The 23606-nt window shown below is 33.2% G+C and overlaps 1 pseudogene; it reads left to right on the top strand.

Annotated features, from left to right (window-relative positions):
* The first annotated feature begins 22444 nt into the window (after positions 1–22444).
* Positions 22445–23606, top strand: LOC108904420 (annotated as a pseudogene).

Here is a 23606-nt window from a genome sequence, read left to right as displayed (position 1 = left end):
TGACCACATAGGGAGATGAGTCACAGAAGAGCAACGGACCAGTGAACTCTTTTTCAGACCCCTTCCTAGCAAGTTCATCCGCTTTCTCATTTTCGTAATGCCTTTGTGTCCTGGCACAATCTGGGTTAGGTCAGTTTAGGTTTTTCTGTATGAAAAACGACCTAAATTGTAAAAACGATTTTATTAACGTTATCTCTGGCTATGTCATATAAGAAACGCGTATGTTCGGGGGAGCCTTGAAGCAAAGTGGATTGTTGTAATTCTAGAGTCTAGTGCAGGATACAGGCCAGTCAGTGACTGACAGAGAAAAATAATATTAGGTATCTTGTGCTTTCCTTCGAGGTTAGTTTGGTGGTGCAAACAACCTGTGGATCACTTGATTGGTTTTCAATACTGGATTTCTATTAGCTCTTATATTCCCAGCAACTCTAAAGGTTCAAAATGAACAAAAAGTAAAAAGTCTTATAAACGTCGATCCAAGTTAACGAAAGATGAAATACCTATAGTAACTGATATTCTTTATAAAAGATCTTTTGATGGTACCAGTAAATCTGCTACGACGACTTTATGAGTTTGCCATTTCCAATATCGGCAAGAATTTCGTCTATTGTGTTTAGGTTTTCTTTTTTTCAGTTAATTTTTCATTCGCTTTAACAACTCGAAATTTAGCATCGTCTAGCATCACCATACATTTTTTTAATGTGCAAATGGAACAAAAATGAAATTTGCAAAAAACATTCAATAATCAGATCAATTGATAGTTGAAATTGTAAAGTATGTATGTTGCCATCTTACAAATTTTTGAAGACAAATATTGGTAATTAAGAATCAATTGGTATAATTATTTAAGTTTCGTATTACTCTGGAGTCAATATATCAAAGCCAGCCAAGAGTGAGAATATTTGTTTTTATTCATGAAACAGATTATTCATGGTCTAGAGCTATATTTATATAACCCCCTTTGAATTAGTTCCTATTTTTACGTCTTGACCCAACAGGTCTACCATTTTTGAAAGATGTGATGAAACGTGAGGTCATTTGTTTGAGCTTTGACAAGATAATGTAAGTTAAAGGTACATATCTTAATTACGGAATGGAAAGTTCTAGCTGCATGGAGAACAAAATATACAGGGTTAGTCAAAAGTACACTCCTAAAAATTTCAGCGGGAAAGCATTTTTGGGATAAATGGTGAGGACAAAAGTCTCAGCATTCTTCATGGCGCATCCGATAGTAATCTTGCCCTTGAGGGCAAAATAATTCATAAAACTTTTCCTGACACATATTGTAAGAATTTTGTTTTCATCAATTTTTGACGTCAATTTCACATTAGAGTTTGAATGCTCATTTTAGTTACACTTTGTATATGTATAAAAACTTTGTACTTAGAATTGACTTCCAACATATTTATCAAGTATTTTCCCTCAATTATACGCCACACAAAAAGAAGTTGTCTTACTTTTCGTGCGACGTATTATGTTATCCGTAGTATTTTTGCCTCCTGATCACGAATTCGGTGTCAGAATTGAGCTATCACATCATAGGAATTTCCTAACCTCAAAAATGTCAAAAATAGCAAAAAATTTACGAAAAAGTGCTAGGAAATTTATATGGTTAAGACGCCGTCGAACGTGAATCCGCGGTCGGAATTGATGGTTCTTTTTCTAACCTAAAAAAAACGGGCCAATTAAGGTCAGATATGTATCACGAATTTTCAAAAAATAACAGATTCGCACCAGATTCACAAAATTTGTATTTAAAAATTTAATCAGTTACCTATATACTTTAAGAAGGTTAAAACATGATTGGGTGCTCAGGTTATAAAGTAAACAAAAATATTACAAAATGAATGTGGCAATTATGACCTCGAATTTATAATCAGCGACCCCGAAAACATTTGATGCGAATGTGTTATTTTTTTAAAACTTGGTCGGCCACCTTGGATCCGGCATCTTGAATTTTGCAAAATTGACCTCGGATCCGTGATCAGCGACCCCAAAAGCCCCCGTATACCAAACTTGGCGTGAATATATTATTTTTTGAAAATTCGTGATATCTGACCTTAATAGACCTGTTTCTTTGTGGTTAGAAAATGAACCATAAATTTTGACCACGGATTCACGTTCGGCGGGGTCTTAACCATATAAACGAACACTTGAAAATAGAAAAAAAAAATTTGTTGTATTTTTCCTAACACTTTCGTGAATTTTTGCTATTTTTGACCTGTTTTTAGGTTAGGAAATTCCTGTGATGTGATAGCTCAATTCTGACACCGGATTAGTGATCAGGAGGAAAAAATATTACGGATAACATATGTCGCATGAAAAGTACAGACAACTTTTTTTGTGTGTGGCTATGTTATCTATTAATTATGAATGTGTTCAATCGACGGTATCAACAATCGAACTAGGAATCAATTAGTCGAAGTGGGAATGTAAACTAATCCAAAATTAAAATTTCCAAAATTAAATTATTTTTTTTTGTCTTGGATGGACACATTGGATGAATTAGGAACGTTGTAACGTAGAACTAATAATTTAGTTATACTTACATCCTGTTGTGAAAAAAATATTCTATGCTAAAGATACTATAGATTTTTCTTACTCGTGTACAGTGTACACGTACCAAATATCCTAACCTTACTTTCTATAATAAAAAGGATATAGAAGAATCAAATGAATCTACATTTTCAGTGGTTTCAGGTTATTAGGGACAATACGACTTATTTCCTTTCATAATTTTAAATGACAAGAAAATATGCAATTGCTTTATATTTTAATTAGTCTTGTATATAACAGATATAGTAATTGAAACATAAATTCTTTACATTGACTTTACAGCTTACTTTAAGTCGTAAAGATATGAAAGATATGATAATATTTGGGAAACAATATAGGCATTCCTGATGTGTTCTGTTTGATACTTTTGTGCGAACTTCGCTTACAAATCTCTGAGGAATAGGCAATTGAAAGTATTTGTGAAAATACACGTCAATATAACAGAAGAGGTGTCAAGCTGTCTTTACCCTTCTGTTCTACTTAGTCGACATGAGTTCCCGGTCACGTCTGACTTGTCGGTTGTCTTTATATTTGATTAATAGCGCTGTTAATAACACTGGCTTTTCAAATTGATGCGGGACAGTTGAACTAAACTGCATATCTTTATAACCAATTTTATCAACGTTTGATCTAATTCAGTCCAGACCCAGCAGGAATCATGTTAGAAATTAATTCGGATATTTGTATAAGCCGTACTAATTTTATCTATAGCTACAGAATGCGACATTTGCAGGTACAGGTTATAACGGTATACGAATAATGTGGCATGATAACTTTATCTATAGTTTTTTGAAGTACCTAACCAAATTCTTTTTTAAGTGGGTTCTAACTATTTATTTAATTTTTCTACCAAGTACGATTTTTGTAAGAATTAAGTTAAAATAGTAATCTAACTATACACCGCGTCATTTTTCATGGAGCAGCACTCATATCTTATTTATTTGGAAATGAAACATTTTGACATTTCACTAAGAAATGGTTACTTGCAAAGTCAATTTTCCGATATAACTGAATTTAGTTATAGACGTCCAGTTCTAAAATTAAAAAAATATGTTAGTACTATATTCCAATTTAGTATCTTCAAATAGTTCTCTTTACCAAATTTGAAAAAAATATCTTTAAAAATGCTTAAGATCAAAACTTTTCTACTTTAGCTTAATGGTTAACGATTAACTAAAGAACTATCAAAGTTAGATAAGTTTGTTCATGTACAATTTACTTTTTATTAATGTATCAAACAGTTGAGAAAACCGGTAAAAAGAGGATTAATGTATCTACAGGGTGTTACGAAATTCGCGAACATGGACTGTGGGATCATGTTAAGCTAGATAAGGTTATAAAAAATGTCTCTATCATTTTCAATCAGACCGATATTTTTCGAGATACGGCAGTTTTAAATATCCAGAAATAATAAAAATTTTCAATTTTTAATTACTTGATAAAATATTATGACAAACAAATTGTTCAAAATTTCCAACGTCTGCTGCTAAACATGCTTCAGCACGTTGTGATTACCCAAATAATAATTTCCCTGGACGTTGGCTTGGCAGAGGCGGTCCATTTGCTTGGCCAACTCGTTCTCTAGACCTAACGCTTCCTAGGGCTTCCTAAAAACGTTGGTGTATAGAACACCAGTGGCAAATTTGAATGAATTACAGAACCGCCTATTTCAATCAATACAGCAAATAACACCAGAGATGATACGCAACTCCATTCGAGCAGTAGCACAACGTGGTGAAGTATGTTCAACAGCAGACGGTGGAAATTTTGAACAATTGTTGTAACTCGTTTGTCGTAATTGTTTATCTAAATTTTTTAATTTCTCTCATAACGTAAGGTGAGGTGTAAGATGTAAGGTTTCATAATGTTATTTACAAAAAAATATATAGAATTTAGAGAACTTGGAGTGGTGTGCAAAATCTTAAGACCTGACGCCTATGTACTTTTATTTCGGTGGATGCTATTATAGAAAAAGTTTACAAGAATAGACTGGAGACGATTTAGAAAATAAAATTAGGCAAGCATACGGCGAAATGTACAAAAAATTATAAAATTAATGAAATGTTTGAAAAAATGCTTAGAAAAAGGGAGTGGGTTAATTTTATTTTAAATTTTATTTTCCAAGATCCAACAGCGTTAATGCTACAGGAACAAGTGAACAAAGAAAAAGCACATAAACACTAAATTACCATAACAGAACTAACTTAAAATGACTTGTTTTGTATTATAAATAGATGTATTAAAAATATCTTACTTGATTATAAGGTAGATATTATTGATAAACGGGAGAATTGATTTATATACTTGTCTTAGGAATACGAAAATGGAATATAATGGAAGAACGCGATGTTATTTTAAGAACATTAATACCAAACTTTTGTAAAATGATGGGTCATCAATCACATTCTGTATTATTTTATGTAGTAATATAGTATAGTATATAGCCTACGACTATCTAAAATATACAGGGCGTTTGGAAAAGTGGTACAAAATTTAAGGGGATGAAACTAGAACTAAGACCGGACTGTTTACAAGCCTTAGCTTGTGTAGATGTTTTCCAAAGTGATAATGTCCCATTATAAGTTTTTTCCCGAGTCGAATATTTTATTTATGCTCAGCAACTCATTTGGTCGTTGGTCTTGAAGCCCAGTATTTTCTGTGTCAATTTGCCCAGAGTCCCCTGATTATCTGGGAGATGTGCTACAGAAGAGTTTCGGACTAATGAATTCTTTAGGATTCCTTCCTATCAAGTTCATTCGCTTTCTTATTTCCGTCAATGCCTTTATGTCATGAAAGTGTAACTCTATTAAGTGGTGGTAGTCAGTTTAGTCAGCATTTGTAAATATTCCCAGATATTTTAACTTATTTTTTGTGTCTTTAAAACCTTAATTGCTGCTTGACTCTCACATAATATATATGAGTTTGTATACGTACGTTTGTAACCTCTACGTATATTCTCTGCTATACACCCTATAATTGCGAAAATTTCTGTTTGAAATATAGTGGGAAACCTCTCCAGACTGTAGCTTGCACTCTATGTGGGTCAGAGTTCATATATTCTTGCACTCGTCCCCCTTGCCATTTTGGAGCCATCCGTAAACCATTCAGGCTCCATCTTTCAAACTTTTAATCCCATTTGCTTCAATCCTCTTTTCGAGTCTCGAATAGCTTCTCGAAGTAAAACTTTGGAACCATCTTGTCGGATACCATCCCCAGAGTTGGTTCCAACGTAGATGTTTCCATAATCCTAGAATAGGACAGTAATTATTATTCTTGAGTCGGTATGTTGCTAACCACACTTCTCTTTTCACCACTATATGAAGCGCTGGCAGAGTTAACATGACTTCTGGCGCAGCTGTCGAAGTTGATGAGGTCGATAGCCATCTTTATAACCAAATAGTTTCTCCATCGCTGTGGTCTGTAGTGTTTTTTTGCCACCATACCACAGCGCAATAGATCTTACTATTGAGTGATCGAGTAATTTATATATTATTCCCAAATCAGTAAAAATCCCTGTTCTTTGAAAAGTAAAATTATTTAGCATGTAATTATATGTTCAAGGCTGTTTCTTCAGAGAATAAGGCATTCTATTTAGGTATATTTAGACTGAGACGACTTAAAGAACACCATTCCTCAATTCGTTTTAATTCACAGATCGTATCTCACTATAAATTTTCGGTCATCTTCGTAAAGCAAGCGTTCAACATCAATACGTATATTTTTTTTAAGTGTTAATTTTTACGTAATTTTCAACAGCCTGGAGATAATTTTTATATGCCGCATCAACGTTTATTTTGAGTTGTTTTCTGATATTTTTAAACTTTGAATATGAGCAATGGTCATTGTTCTTTTCATCTTATTCAAATTAGATTTAATTTGAATAAGATTTAGAATGTTGATGTTAAACCGAGGAAGGCAAATCTTTTTGGTGACTCAGTGTACTTGGGAACACAATCGGCAAACGCGTTATAAAGTTTATCGTAAAAATACATACTTGCAGGTATCTTCAATACTACGGTATGATTCAAGTAACGACCAATCTATATTTGCAATTTTATAATATATCAAAATAAAACCTGCTTCCTCAATGTTTTTGCTTTTTAATTGATAGGGAGATAATTATTTAGTAATTTGTAGTTGTATTATTTTCTTTGTCCTTTTGCTAGTATTATTTGTTACGAATATTTCCAAAAAATGTGAAAATATGTATAGTGATTAATTTAATAGGGTTATTCATAACAAATCGTAAAGCAAAAAAAAATGTTTAGCGTGTATAGTTTTTTAAGTTAGCTGTTACAATATAGTAAAATAAAAATTAAATTTTCCACGTCTTGGATATTTTCAAAGATATTTAATTCCAATTTGGCAGGGAATTAATGCCTGAACTTTTAAATCCAAAAGTGCCACAAAGCAGAGCAGGGGATATTTACTGGCAAATAAAACCAATGCCTATCAGTTGCCCAGAAAATTACTTTGAGACAAATAGTAAAAATTGTAAATAAAAAGGTTCATATGTGAGGTTATAAGTAAAGCATTTTTAATACTATACATAGACATGTTTCTAATCAAGTAAATTCACACGTTTATCTTCAACTTCAAACACAACGACGGTTTTTGATAAATAAAATAACAGTTTAACAAATTCATGTTGTTTACCGGCAGGACCAACATTTAAAGTTTTTGTAAGACTTATTATTTCCATTGCAATGTCTTACGGAAAGGTCATAGCATTGAATAGGCCGCGGCAGTTTAATTTCTTGGTCCTCGAGAAGACCAGATCTCATATCGATGGTCTTCTTTGTATAAAAATACATGAAGAACTTAGTGTATGCGTAATAATTATGTAGTTACCATTGAACTACATCCAGTGTAAGCCATGGACGATACCACAAACATAATTTGTCATCAACATTTATTAGAATTGGAAGGATAAACCTTCGATCATGTTACTTAAGAGTGCGTATTTCGTATTCTCTTAGACGAATGATATCCCATATACGGCGCAAGTATACAGGGTGAGTCAGAAAGAATGGGTCAACAATAAGCTGGAGATACTAGACACCAAAATATTATGTTTGAGCTCATCATGCCTTATACGAATATCCTTGGTTTAAGAAATACAGGATGTTCAAGGTTTAAATTTTACTTTGAAATTTCTCAATAATTGAGAAAGTTTTGATAGCATGACTCTGAAAATTGGCAGTATTGGGTTTTTTGTTATGAGAATTACGAATTTGAAGCTTAATTTGACGTTGCTCCTAGAGGACGCTAGTTTCGCCGTATTATTTAGGTAAATCAAAAGTTAAAAATCTAAAATAACGTACTCTGGTTTAGGTCGAATAACTTTATCGGTTTCTAAGTTATTTGCATTTAAAAGTTTCAATGTATGTATTTTGTGGTGATTTTTTTATTCTCAAAAATTGATAATAGTAATAATAACAAACCTAAAATCAAATGCTGCCTACCTCAATACATTTTACTATACACTCTCTTAAATATCTCTGAATATTAAACAAAATGTCCCTATTATTTTTAAATGTATTCGCGGCTACTTGTATTTTCTGCCGCAACTGCTCAGCAGAATTAATTTCTTCACGATACACCACATCCTTCAAGTTTGACCATACTGAAACGTCCAGTGGGTTTAAGTCTGGCCTTCTCGGTGGCCAACAAAATTCACTCCCACGCCAATCCACTGATGAGGAAAATGTTCATTTAAATACTGACGTACTGGCAAGGCAAAATGTGGTGGCACACCGTCGTGCATAAACTCTCTCTTAAAGCGAGTACTTAGTATATTATCTAGAAGCTCGCTGAAATTATGTTGAAGAAAGTTTAAATAATGAGGTTCAGTAAGATTGGGTGATAATTCAAAAGGTCATATGAAAAAAAAAACAGAAATTAAACCACACCAAATATTTACCTTAAACTCATGCTGAAAATGTCTTTCTTTTACAGCTTGCGGATTTTCGGAATCCCACAAATGATTGTTCTTCCAATTGAAAACTCCCCGTCTAGTAAATGTCGCCTGATCAGTAAATAGAATCTTATTGAGGAAATCTGGGTTTTCCATTTGCATATTTTGTACAAACTGAGCAAATTGTAGGCGAGCTGGTAAATCTTGGGGCAATAACTGCTAAAACGGAGTATAATGATATGAATGGAGCATTTCTTTTTTCAAAATTCTACAAATGGACGATTAGCTTACCCCCGTTGCCGCACTTAACCGACGAGTACTCATACCGGAATTTTCCGAAACACGAATTAAAATTTCCTCTTCTTCATCGGCTGTGATAGATTTTGGAGTACCTTTTTGGTCGAAAAGATCCAGATTCGCCTAAGCGGTTGTAAAGATTTCTGAATAGTTTATAATTATGTTACAATCTATTTGGATACATGTGTTCATATCTTCGGGCCGCCGCATGTCCATTAAAATTAGCCTGGTCAAAAACACAAATCATATTACGCATCTCACTGTTTGAAAAATTATTATATCGTGGCATTTTTTGATCACTAGCTAATAATTTTGCACATATAATAAATAAATCACACGCACGCAAAATACGCTAATACATTGAAACTTTTAAATGCAAATAACTCAGAAACCGATAAAGTTAGGCGACCTAAACAAGAGTACATTTTTTATGTAGAATTGAACATTCTTTTAAATTTTTAAGCATAGCTCAACAAATAAAAAAATATGTTTTGATTTACCTAAATAATACTGTGAAACAAGCGCCCTCTAGGAGCAACGTCAAAATGAGCTTCGAATTCGTAATTCTCATACCAAAAAATCCAACGTTACCAAATTTCAGTCATGCTATAAAAAATTTCTCAATTATTTAGAAATTTCAGAATAAAATTTAAACGTTGAACACCCTGTAGTTCTTAAACCAGCGACATTGCATGATGAGCTCAAACATAATATTTTGGTGTCTAGTATCTCCAACTTAGTATTGACCCATTCTTTCTGACTCACCCTGTACATATTTTATCTTGTTGCGTTTCTTTATACATTTAGAAACATTTCTTTATTTCATTCAAATAGATCACGAAGGTAACGAAAATTAATGATCTACGGAAGAAAAATGTATATTTTATGTATAGGCAGAAATAAAAATAAAAAATAGAATGAAAACCTTCCAATATCAAAGAAAATACGACTTCGATGTTATATATAGACGATTTAACAAAAGTTTTTATAATCCCATGAAATGCTGAAAAACATTATTCACAATAAACTTTTCAACCATCTCATTCTCTTGTTATATTTTAGTATTCATTCATTTTATTTCGTTTAATCTACTTTTCTATTTTACCATCGTATCCGTCGTATTATTTGTATTACTACATTTTTAAGTTATGTTATTCCAGAACCACCTTTTTAATCGCCTCTTGTAGCTATGCTGCCGTAGTTCCCAGTGGCTGCGAATATAACATTTCTATTAGGGTGGGTAGCTTTTAACCGGGTGAAAAAGTATTTCAATGAAAAGACTAAATATTGGTAATAATTGGTATTGTAGAGACGGGGGTTGATCCAGTAAAAGGCTGTGACAGGATAGGGGGCACGGGGTGGCCGGGGTGGTGAGAGAGTAGCCAGCTCTGACAAGCCATGATGGATCGGACTGGGGCCACCGCTTGCTAAAACCTTTCTACTTAGACTGTGACAGCGTCGTATATAACACAATCCAAGAACATACAACTTTTCGGATTAAGGGATCTACCAGCTTCCCAGATATAAGTTGCACCCAATTTCAGAGAGTGCATAATTGTGTTTTAAATTAAAAAGAGAAAAACAATATAATAAACATATTGTAAACGATAAAAGACAGTACTCTTCTGTATTACACTGCCTAATTTTTTTTATCAAAATGAGATTGCTCACATCGTACGTTCTTTGCACCTGACAGCTCATTAAATATATGAAGTTGTGATGGGTTTATTGTCTCTGTTAGTTAATTTCCTTATAGAAAGAAAAACGTTCTGATACATTCAATGAGGTTTTAGATTCTGAAGTCGATCGGGTTATGTAAATTTTTGTGTGAATTTCTGAAAATTAGTATTTTTCTGACCTAACATGATTTGTATATACTTAGTTAGATTTTTCTAGTACTAACGTCACATCCGTCAAATAATAGTCAACCTCATGATACACATTGTCACGAAGAATTTTTTAGTTTTTTACTAGATAGATTTCCTACTTTATGTACCTTGGTAAAAAATGTCTTCTTTGACATTGCTACGCGCTTGTGGGTGGTAAAATAAAATTTTAATAGATTTTCCTTTCCAAGGACAATAAGGCTCACTCCAACTATAGGGTTGGCCCTAGCTCAGCTCAGCAATGGGGGTGGGGTTGATATAACTGAAAATAATTCACTTAAGGCGCCACCCGTTTTACAACCCGATGGACAGTACGCAAGAATGCTGGAGAGATGCCGAAACCTTACAGTACGAAAAAAACGGGAAAAAGGTATAAATAAAAGCCCTAAGGAAGCAATTATTCAAACGGTAACTTTAATTTATTTAAATGGCCGGTGCCCAAAGTATCTGACCACAGTTACAATCGCTTAACTAATCTAGTTGTCAATATCGGTCGATTGTGCTCCTTTTAGATAGGTTTGGCAAAATAGTGCTAATTAAGTATACGTAATCTAAATAGTAACAGGTAAAGATAACCCTCCCCGATAGCGCTATTGGTTCGGTGTACAAAATTCCAAATAAATAAATTACATAAAACTTATGTCTTATAATCCAAATTAAGTGCCTAATCGTATAAAAATATTATTTATATTTTCTTTAGATTGTATGGAAACAAGGTTAAGTAAAGTGTAAGCGAATAAAGGCCATTTAACTAGTAACAAGGGCAAGTATCGGTGAGTTCAGCGTAAACAAAGAATGAATATTATTAAAAGTTTTGTAAGTGAATCTAAATTTCATTAAGGATTGCTGTTACCTATAACGAAATAATGTAAACTTATAAACTATAATAAAACTACAGGGAAAAGGTTGGCAAGAATTGTAAATAAATAATGTATGTACCTTATTAACAAATTAACTAATAAGTTACCTAACAGTACGCCAAACTAAATAACAAAAAAACTGTCGGGGTAAGTACTAAGTAGTAATATCTAATAAGGTGAGTAACGTAATTGTCAGGTAGCGGAATGTAATAAGTAAAATAGGCGGTGATAATTGCTACCACGTAAACTAAATTTCCAAAAGAAAAATAGCGTAAAATATATGTATACACTATGTGAGAACAAGTGACAGGTTCCAATGATTATGCAGGGGAAGATTTACTGCTCCAACCATACAGGAGCATCCACAAAAGGACATGAAGCCAGGCAGCAACTGGGAGTTATGTAAGGCGAGTCTTGGATAGGGATACCAATCTCCAGTGCAGATAATACTCCAGCCAAAGCGAGGAGTAATCCTGCGTTGTTTAAGCAAGGTCCGGGGTTACGATACCTTGGACTTCCAATGTCAATTTATCACCCGGTATATGAGAGTGAAGTAGGAAAACACCCAGCACACTAATAGCGACAAAGAAGGTGACGAGAACGAGGCCTAAAAAAAAACAAGCATGTCTAAGTAGGTATCCCGGTGGGGTAGAGATACAGAAAATTAGTGAAGATTATTTAAAGTTTTATCTTTGTTGTAGGGGGGCCTCGTGGTGAATGGTACCTTATGTCGGGTTTTATGGGCACAAATCCAACCAACACCGGTTGACACTGGATTCACCAGAACTAACAAAACAAATTTTTGCCCACAAAATGCAGCAAGATCCGCAAAAGCGATATTTATCGTAACGAGAACACACGCTGCTAAGTCGACAATTCTCTTTTGTCTCTCGCGACGAAGCGCCCAGGAGGAAGTAAGAAATACCTGAGACCAAAAAAAGAGGAAAGAAAAAGTCCGTTCGGCCGTATATCGACAGGGAACTTCATATTTACCTACCGCCGACAATTTAATAAACAAATTTCAGGAAAATCTATTGAAGTTTTATTTTACCACCCACAAGCGCGTAGCAAAAGTGGCGCCCAACGTGGTATTTATTTATTTATTTTTTTTTAAGAGACACCGATATGAATTTAAATAAAATAGTAATAATACAAATAAGCCCGTAACAACATGACCATAAATATTGTAACGTTCTGTCAATATTACACACTAAAAAGTTTCGAATGACGAACAAAAAATTTATGGATGTGAAATTAAATGAATTAAATTTCCACATTGTTTACATTCAGTAATACTCGTATGCTTTTATATTGCTTATTGTTCCTGTACAGTAATAACAGGATAACCCACAGCTGATGATTGGCCGCCATTACAGGAAAACGGAAGGAGCAAATAAGAAGCGAAGTCTTTATGGTGCGATGTTAGAGGCATTTAACTAAAAATACCATCTTGGTAACTTTAACATCTTAAGGCCAGTGATGTACGAAATTATTTTTCCCGTGAAATTTTAAGTTATCATGCTATAAAGATTCATTGCTGTTTCTTACTTGCTCTTTCCGTTTTTTTTTGTTATGGCGAGTAATTATCAGTTATGTATCCTGTGCATTAACGTATTTATTTTGTAAAAACGGTTTCCTTTCGGCTTCTAAAATTCATGAAAAAAACAAATTAATTTAATATTATTAATTTTTATGTCTATGTAAATAATACATGAGACAAATAAATACATGATAATTAATTTAAATCGAAATAAAGGAAATTATATCGAAGTACTTTAAAAAACCCTAAATAAAAAAAAGTCAGTTGGCCCAGATAATCTTCCTCCATATATTTTTAAAGCAATTTTTCATTTATTATTAAGGCAGCAGTGGATATAACAATTGCAGTTCCGACGTTTTTGAAGTGAAGACGGGAGTTCCTCAAGGCTGTAATGTTTGGCCCCTATTTTTCTTATGTGCTATATATTCCTTGCCAAATGTTAACCAATGTTATCCCAGTGTCAACTATTTGCGGGCGATTTTTTCAAAATCTACAGAGAAATTAATTTTATCTGTGACTATTAAACTACAAGATGAACAGAAGAAAATAATTTGCACTTTAATATAAAAAAGTAACTAAATTTATATATAGTACTAATAATAGCGTTTTGGATAAATATACGATAAAATAAAGATTTAGGAATTATTATTGATAATAAATCGACTCTTAACAATCACATTTTAAAAATAATAAATTTATAATTTAGGTTGAAAACAGTTATTGTTATTTGAGTAGTTCAGAATCATCAAGTAATATTGTACCTAGAAAATCTAAATTAATGGACTTAAAATCTAGTCATACGGCACGTCAAATAATTTAAGGAATGATCAGAAAAAGCAAAAAGGATATTAGGGACTTTTCATTACCGCTTTTCTAAATTCAACAAAATTGAAGGAACATACAAAGACGTTTGATGACACAAACACTTCCGTACGTCATATACCTACTTTCTAATACGTAGAGGCTTATTTTGGATATTCAATAATGCGAGTGTATATGGGGCTGTATGGGGTACATGCCCCACATCAAATTTAGAATTATCGTGCCCTTCAAGGTTTTCTGTATCAAGTAGGTATAACCTAAAATCACTTAACAATATCTTATAATTCAATTATTTTTTTGAAATATAAGTGTGTGGCCTATATTTGCTTGCCGCATTTATGTTTTATCCTATTGTAGACAATGGTGTGAAAGCAGGCTGAATATATGCGACCACAGTATAAACCAGCAAATTCATATGAGCGAAAATCGTAAGGCGAGCATAGCAGATCGCGCATCCGCTTCTCCATCCAAGGACACACCAAGCTCAATGAGATCAAAGTGCCGACAACGAAATGAAGTTGCTATTTTACATCTGCTATGGTTTTATACAATGCCATGCACTAAGTACTGCAAGATTTATAACACTCATTCAAAGATTTGTCTAGACCTTGAAGGGGTACCTCTCAATTTACGTAAAAAATGTGGTATTTTCATGATATCCACCTTTTTACCCTTAAGCTCTGTTATATTTGCTATATTTGTTATATAGTAAAGAGGTAATTAATTTCCCGACAATGTTCATACAATTTCTGATTCTATGGCCTTATTACGGACTCCCCTGTAAAATAGTTAATTTATGACAGACAAGTGAATAATGTTGAAAAATTGTTGGATCGAAGCTACAACGCAGACTATTGGATAGCGGATGGACGTTTTTGTAAATGTATACGATTCTTTAATTCGACAAACTAGCTGATGTTTCGAAGAAGGAGATGGGACATCGAACACTTACTGTGGAATGTCATATGTCACTTTTTTTAAATAAGGTCACTATACTTATTTAGTTTTTACAGTGTTGCTTTATAAAACTTTTCTCATTTTCAGAATGTGGTATTAATGTTATTAATGAAATATCTGCATGTAAATGTGCTTCTATACATATAAGCTTCATTACAAAAGTTGTACCATTCCCTAACCCAAAATTAACATTGGTAATATTGGTAAAATAATTCTCATTACGTATAAAAAAGTGTAAATAATTAACACAAGAATAAATTAATACCTACGTGTTTAAATCTTTTATACCTAAAAGGCATTCCTCTCTACGATAAGAACCATGTAATTTTTCATAATAAATTCTTCTGTTGCACCTTTTAGTTCTTGAGGTTAGTAATACCACACCTTCGTTAATTAAGATTTTATTTAAACTCACTTAAAACTGGTAATCAATCATTCAATGATAAATATTTTATAAATATAATTACATAAAGAACTTAACACGCGCGCATGAAAAATTAATCATATTAAAATATATACTTAATAAATGTATTTTTTTTTACGGAAAAGTGTAAAGTAAACATTGATTAAGGTTTTCTAAAGCAATAAGTACCTACCCTAGCATACTTAGTCTAGTACAGAAGTTTAAGTAAAATAATCTTAAGTAAAGGGTGTCCCAAAAGTAACGCAGGATAGTAACAGGAACTGTTTCTAAAAATAAGACTCGTTCGACTTAAGGGTTTGTTAATCCTCAAGATACGAATTAACCTTATTTTAGAAATTATTTACCTAATACGGTTAATCCTCAAACATTTATTTTATGTTTAAATAGACGTCATTGAGTGATCATGATGAAGTGAATGATTTGAAACTTGGAAAAAATAAATACAATTTTCTAGTTTGTGAGTGAGATAATGAAAAGGTGAAATTAAGTAATTATAAATGGATGAAAAAAAAACTAATGATATTGTGGGAGACATCTATCCTACAGGCCCGTATATGCCTCCTTCAACAATCTAGTCCAATATATAGTTCAGTAATAGTCAAAAATCATTCGTCAGCAGGATCACCAGACACAGACCGGTTTCGAACTTATTATTTCTCGTCAGTATGCCGTACAGGTGGGGCGATCGACGATTAAATTATTTGGATACATATTTATACGTATGTTTTGAGTATTGGTGAAATATAATATACAAAACCGAACTTTATGTTTTTAAATTTTATTACTAATTTTATACATTATTGGTCCTTGTCTTCTTCAAAGTTATACACACTTTTCCTATCGGTGTTTGCCACTTCACGAAGTAGTTCTCGATAGCTTCATTAGAAATGGCCTTGACAAATTTGCTTTGTTGCCATCAATGGTTTGAAAATAGCGTCCTTTCAGCACTGATACTAATTTCGGAAATAAGAAAAACTCGCAAGGAGTCACGTCTGGCTGGTATGGAGGGTGAGTGGGTGACAGTAATCGGATCTTTGGCTTAAAAATGACGAATTGTGCGGGAGCATTGTCTTGGTGCAAGAACCATGAGTTGTCTCTTTCATGTAACCATTGTAAAAAGCCTATGGCAATTCTTGCCTTCACCTTGAGGCAAGAATTCAAAATGCACAATCCCATTAAAGTAGAAAAAGGAAACAGTGGGCATCACTTTGACATTGGATCGACATTGACGTGCTTTTTTGAGGCGTGGAGATCCTTTGTCAATCCATTGTGATGATTGAACTTTTGTCTCAATATCGTAGCCGTAAACCCAGCTTTCGTCTCCCGTTATGATCCTTTGAATGAATGTTTCATCGTCATTGGATTGTTCAAGGTGTTGCCGAAAAACATCCATACGATTTTCTTTCTGTTGTTCGGTTATCAAACGAGTAATAAATTTTGCTTCAACTCTATGCATGCCCAATTTTTGAGTCAAAATTTCATAGCATGATCCAATTAAGATGCTAAGCTCTTCAACAATTTCTCTGACAGTCAGTCAGCAATTTGCATGCGCCAGAAAGACTTTCTGAATGAGGGAGTCATCGATGGAAGTCGGAGGTCTTCCTGGTCGAGGATCAACTTCAGTTGACCACATTTAAATCGTGAAACCATTCGTAACATTGGGTACGACCCAGAGCATCATCTCCGTAAGCTTGTTTCAAAAGTTGAAACGTTTCCGTGAAAGTTTTCCCCAGTTTCACGCAAAATTTTACATTGCATCGGTGTTCCAGAAAATCGCACACTTCAAAAACACTTAAACACGTTGCATTCAAATAACAATGTTAAGGTACTAAATGAGATGTCAAAAAATCCAAGAACATGAGGTTACAGAGGAGGTTATGCGTAATGCGTTCAACTGCATACCCATGTTCCATAATAATGGGCAGTGATTCACATACAGCACTTACACGAGTAAGGGAGGTGAGGGGTGCAGGGGATAAGATTCTATAGGCGTACTACTTGAGAAGGGGCCAAAAAACAGAAAATTAAAAAAAAATAAGTTCACGGCGAATATTTACTTTAAAAAGCTTATAGACTCACCTGTCATCCGCTCCACAATTGTTGAGTGCCTTCCTTTTCGACGGCGATGGCTCACCACCACTTACTTACCCGCACCTGATGCGCACGTCGCGGATATCACGCACCAATATCCTTGGCAGGAAAAATGACCTCGGATGGAGCGGGGTCGAGCGGGATTATCGCTCTTTACCCACTTCATCGCTGTAGGCCCGGACGCCTCGTAGAGGTAGACCCTTTCCCCGTCATTCCGGACTGCCAATGCGGCCGGATTAGATCGGTTCGTGGGACCTCCTTCTATCCTACATTTTTATCACATACATATATGTATACTATACAGGGTGTTTCAGAAAGACTTCCCGTAAATACAGGGGGTGGTAGTACGACAAAAAATAAGAATTATTTGTCTTGTGAACTATAGTCTATATCCTCTTGTTTTCGAGATACAGAGCGACAAAATAAAATTTTTTAAATAGAATTTCCGAACGGAGCGAAATATTTTTATGAAATTTGGTATTCCTGGAGTTTTAAGGATGCCAAATACGCTGGTCTAATTATTTTTTGAATATTTCATAGAGGGCGCTAGTTATGCTACACTCCTATTACATTTTAAGTTCTAATTTTTTTAAGGTTAGGTTATTTACCATTCGGGCTGCAATTTCTAATGTACAATTTTATTTTCTAAAAATAATGCACTCTTTAATAATAGAACTTCCTAATGTGGCCGGTTTTCGGGAAAAAAGGCTTTTAATTAAACTTACAATATTACGGTGTATAAAATAAGTGACTTTTCTTAAAGTAGACTTATATCAAAACTTATTGATGGATGTCTTGTAAACAACGCATACATTCTTAGTAATATTTTAAACTCTAATTAACTTTATATCAAAATTTTAGTGATTGTAGTTAGTAGTATCTAATTACACTAAAAAATCCTTCCAGGAATGCCTGCCGATTGCTTTGGATATTGCCATCGTGCCAGACTTTTGTCACCGTATGACCTTCATTTATCCATGTTTCGTCCGTGTAATATACTCTACGATTTAGTTTTCGAGCTTCTAACGCTTATCTTCAATAGTTTCTTCGCCATATCACTATTTCCTCTTTTTCTATCAGCATACTATATCGATTTCGTTTTATAAAACGGAAATTCATGTCACGCGTAGTTCGCAAAAGCCCGCGCGCGTACGTCTATTTGCCTGTGCCGACAGAATTACCCGGAACCGAATAAAGGCAACCCAATTGACGTCATGCACCAACCACCAATGGAACTCTAGAATTTGCTGCAGCAGAAGAATATCTGGTGCACGCCGAACGCAACAGAAGAATATCCTAAAATTGTGCTATATCGACTGCTCTGGGAGAATGCGGAATTTTATACGAAGTATTTACAAACGGCTCTTACTTCTCTTTGTGTTGACTGCTGATTAGAGATGAAATCGCTGCCTACTATTTTGGGATCTGACTGTAAATATCTCCATTAGTGCGTAATTTCAAAAAGTTCGGTGATTTTCTGAACAGACAGCTTATCATATCTTTAAATGCTAAATGTTACTTTATGCCTACTAGCATATGTGCCTACTGCCACAAAGTAACGTACTAATCTGTAAGTGCCGTGAATGTATGGCCAGTACCTTATTCCTCGGTCGTCTCACCTACGGCATACTGAGGACATCTAGTAAATTCGTCTGCCGACATTTTTGTGAATTATATAAACTATTTACTGGATGTTGGGGGTATAATTCCATGTCAGCCGGGCCATATAGCCCGTGTAGTAGCTATTTCCTACAATATCATTAGTTAAAAAGTATATTCTGCCTAGTGTGGTACTAATCATGCGTTCATAGCACCCATAGATTAGTAGGTAGCTCTGATAGTAAGTACATGTCATGTAGACATAAAGTGGCAATGTCACTATATGATATACGCCATGTAGGTTATATACTCTTTTAATCAGATAGAGCGTTCTATAGTTAGGTACTTGAAAAAAATTTTTTTTTGCAAAGTTTGTTGCCCTAACCGATGCAACTTTAGATAGACTGTTTGATTGTTATCCTTACAAGAATATGTTCATATAGGTATGTATATGAAATATTGCGGCATCCTGTATATTAAATTTGATTTTAAAATCATTTGTAGTTTCTAGGATATTGTTGAAAATCTGTTATAAAACATAAATTTAAACTATCTAGGCTTTTTGGGTCTATGTCCGCAGGAACCTTTTCCTCTGACTAGGCATATTTTGGCATATGTAAAAAAATATAAAAAATTTATTAAACGAACACTGTAGCCAAAATTTCTAAAACAAACATAATTTCTACGAAATTATGTTTGTTTAACCAAATATCTCACACTGAAAAAAGCAGATAAATAAGAGAAAATGATATGATATTTGTATTATATTCTCAAAAATATGACGCATCTTTTGAAGATATGTTTGACAGTTTAATTTTTGTTTGTTTATAACTGTAGAAGTAGAACAAAAATTAAATCGTCAAAGATATTTAAAAAATCATTCCCAGTTTTGGAAACGAAAACAGATTGTTTTTCGATGTGTTAACTAATTGAAGTGCATGAATTAGTGATTAGTTTTTATTTTCCTTATTTCTTCAGATTTTTGGCTAGGCAGACATAGTTTTTAAAATAATCCTTGAGTGGTCCCTTTGGCGCAAGAGTTTGTTAAATTAATTTTATATGTATTTTTCATAGAACAAATAAACAAAGAACATATATAATATGATAATTTTATGTCACAAATAACTTTAGCCACTATCTTTTTCCTCAGTAAAAATCACCCACATTCTTTTGGCAGATTTTCACTATAGGACCCTGCAAATTGTGTAAGAAATTCGAAAGTCAAATACATGATAACCATTATTCATGATTGAAATTGAGGAATATTATTGCAAATATGTAAAAAAATATAAAAAGACGTATAAAAAAAAGAAAACCGTTGATAAAGTCTGATAAATGTAGGGATATCCTTTCTACACAGACTCAGACATTTTGGCCTGTCTGAAATGTATCAGTTAAGTCCATTCTGATTTAAAAGCACATTGTGCCGTATACGAAGCTCTCCTGATAGTTGTGAAAAGGCACCACTCCGTCATTGGCCTGTCGAATGTTCAATGAGCACAATCAGTAAAAATGGAAATGTCGACTGCAGCTTGTATCCTCAACTGACATGTGTCCTTTCCTATGGCTACTGTATGCCGGATGTCTTACTCTGGGTATTAGAAGCATAAATTTATGATACTATTTTCATATTCATGGAAGTTATGAATAAACGTTAAATCTACAATATAAATATATTGTAGAAGATAGAGATATATGTAGGTACCTACTTACATTACAATTCAATTAGTTTAGAATAAAAGGCACAAGTCTAATCTCACAAAATTCTGTTTTTAAGTACAATGTTATACCGATTTCGTGAACAACAAATTCCTTCAAATCTTCAGACCAGAGTTTTATTGAAAATATTTCTTTTCCAATTAAAAAAACTCTACAATTGATATAAAATAAAATTCTTTTGAAAAACTGTTTCTTTTACATACTATTATTGTACAATGTAGGTATACCAAATTCTAAAAAAGTACGAAATTTCAAGGCAATTATGTTTTCATTATTGTGTTGTATTAACAAGAATAAAATGTATGTAGATATTTTTTAAAAAGTCATACACTTAGAAGTTAGGGTTTAAGAGAAGGTACTGACCGCCTCATTGGATAGCATGTTTTGTAAGTACTAGTACTACAATATCAAATTTTGTAATCCAGTTATTGAAATATTAATCAAACATTGATTTATTTTCAAAAAATTTAAAGATCTAACTAGGAAACGGTGCCTAATGTATTTTAGAGCAGTAAGGAAAAATATTCTTTATTTAGTTTTATTCATAGTAAAAAGTTCAATAAAACTCAACTCTTTTAATAGTGTGCATGAAAATATTAATATACAAATTCATTTAGTTTTGTAAATACATACATACAAACATTCTTTATAACTTGATCGTTTTTTGTAAATTTTGTGAAGACAAAACAAATGATAACATTTAACAAAAGTACTTAAACTAGGGTAGAACGGTTTTTTATTTGTATTACATATTAGAATTTTTCAACGTAAAGCATCTGGATGAGTCAAGTAGATTTATTAATAAAAAAAACTTCTATTTCAATTATTTGTTTCTCCATAAGTGATCAAATAACCAATAAATATGAACAAAACGGTTTTACCTTTTTAAAATATAGGCAGTGGAAAATTTTAACTATGAGAGAAAGTCAATATCTAGTTGATTCATTATTTAATTTATTTAGGTATAAATGGAAACATTATCTTGAGGTACGTTTCCACGTGTTGATAATAATTAGTCATTTCAGATTGTTTTTCATTGTGCATTGGATTAATTAATTTTCATTCAAATAGCAGTTTCATATTTATTTAATGCATTGATTTACAACTTTTACGTCATAATAGAAAATATTCTACTCTTCAACCATCCTCCATCTGATGACAAGTCGAGCAAATAGCTACCAATGAGAAAGTAGGTTTCTAGAAGCCCCTAGTAGTGGCGTCCTTCTTCTTTGTGTTTGATTCTCTGTTTAAAGCCCTTTTGGCTATCGATTACCTACAATGATATTTATTTTTAACATAACGTATAGAAATATATACATATATATATAATTTATCAGAGTTCTGTGACATTGAGAATATTGTACTTTGCAACCATTGACATTAAATATTTATTACTTGCCATGAGCTGCACTCCCAAGTATATTTATTTAACTAGTATTGTTGTCTCTTTCTATAGTCAATATGAGTAGTATTGTGAACCTCACTAACACAGATATTCAAATAACATATCAATAATGAAATATTATTTAAAAATAATTTATAATAACAGTGATACTGAATATTTTATAAAGTAAGAAAGTAATATTTCATAAAATTTAATAATATACAGTAATTAAAATGCGTGTGTTGTGAATGTACCTTTAAATTTACAATATTGATTATTTAATAGCTAGAAATCAGTTGTGTATGTACATAACCGCTATTTACATATTAAAACGATATTCCAACTGAGATATAAAAAATTACATCAGGATGTATCAGTATCAGTAAAACGAGATGGAAGAATTTGTCACGTGCTCAGAAAAAGCTGAAAACGATGATTCTACTAATGAAGATAAGTTGTCTGTATCTTCAGTGGATACACTGGCAAATGATTTTGATGAGGAAATAAGACTAGAAGAGGAAGAGTCTTCATCAGGTGACGATTTTGAAATAGCTAGAATAAAGAAGAAAAACGATATGTATAGCTTCTTAGGGGAAAATCAAGAAAACGAAATTCCTACAGAAAATTCACATCAGTCAAAAATCATTAGAGATCATCGCCACAGAAGTAACGAGCATAATAAACATTCAAAACTAAGAGCATTATACGATTTTTCGACTGCTGAAAAATATAAAGATGCGTCAAGGTTACTCCGTTCTAAAGTTAATGAAGAAGAAGAAGATTGCTACACTTACAATCCTGATGATGATGAAAATCGCATGGTCATTAAAACTATTATGGTCGGAGGTGACTTCCAGGCACAGGTACCAGAAGGTTTATGTCATTATGATGATGCTCTTCCCTACGAGAATGAAGATAAATTAATTTGGGACCCAAATGTAATCGACAGTGCTGCTGTTGAAGACTATTTAAAGAAAGCTGCTGCAGTTAGCAGACCTTTAATACCAATGGGTATCCATCTCCGTGACAATGAGCAAGCTTTGTATTTATTACAGCAATGCGGACATAACGTCGAAGAAGCTTTAAGACGACTAAGAATGAACGTGACTCTTTACAATGAAAATATGTCTCCTTGGTCCGAAGAAGAATGCCGGAATTTTGAGGCTGGCGTTCGGGCATTTGGTAAAAATTTTTACTTGACCCAACAAAATAAAGTGCGAACAAGATCAGTGGGAGAATTGGTGCAGTTTTATTATTTGTGGAAGAAATCTGAAAGGCACGATGTATTCGCTAACAAAGTGAGGTTAGAGAAAAAGAAGTACACGTTGCATCCTGGAGTAACTGATTTTATGGACAGATTTCTGGAGGACAATGAGGTCAGAGATAGAAGTTCTTCTCCAACTGCTCAAGGCGTGGTAGTGGTAGATGATAGAAAAGTTAACGAGAGTCAAACTTTAAAATTTAAGATAACAAAATAGAAAATTGACCATCTTAATTGTAATGTAATATATATTTGTATTTATTTGTACCAACGACTTCCCCATTATACCATTT

Source organism: Anoplophora glabripennis, unplaced genomic scaffold, assembly GCF_000390285.2.
Source record: "Anoplophora glabripennis isolate ALB-LARVAE unplaced genomic scaffold, Agla_2.0 scaffold65, whole genome shotgun sequence".
Classification (NCBI taxonomy): domain Eukaryota; kingdom Metazoa; phylum Arthropoda; class Insecta; order Coleoptera; family Cerambycidae; genus Anoplophora; species Anoplophora glabripennis.
Note: the sequence above shows the minus strand (reverse complement) of the source record. Positions and strands in the feature narration are given on the sequence as shown.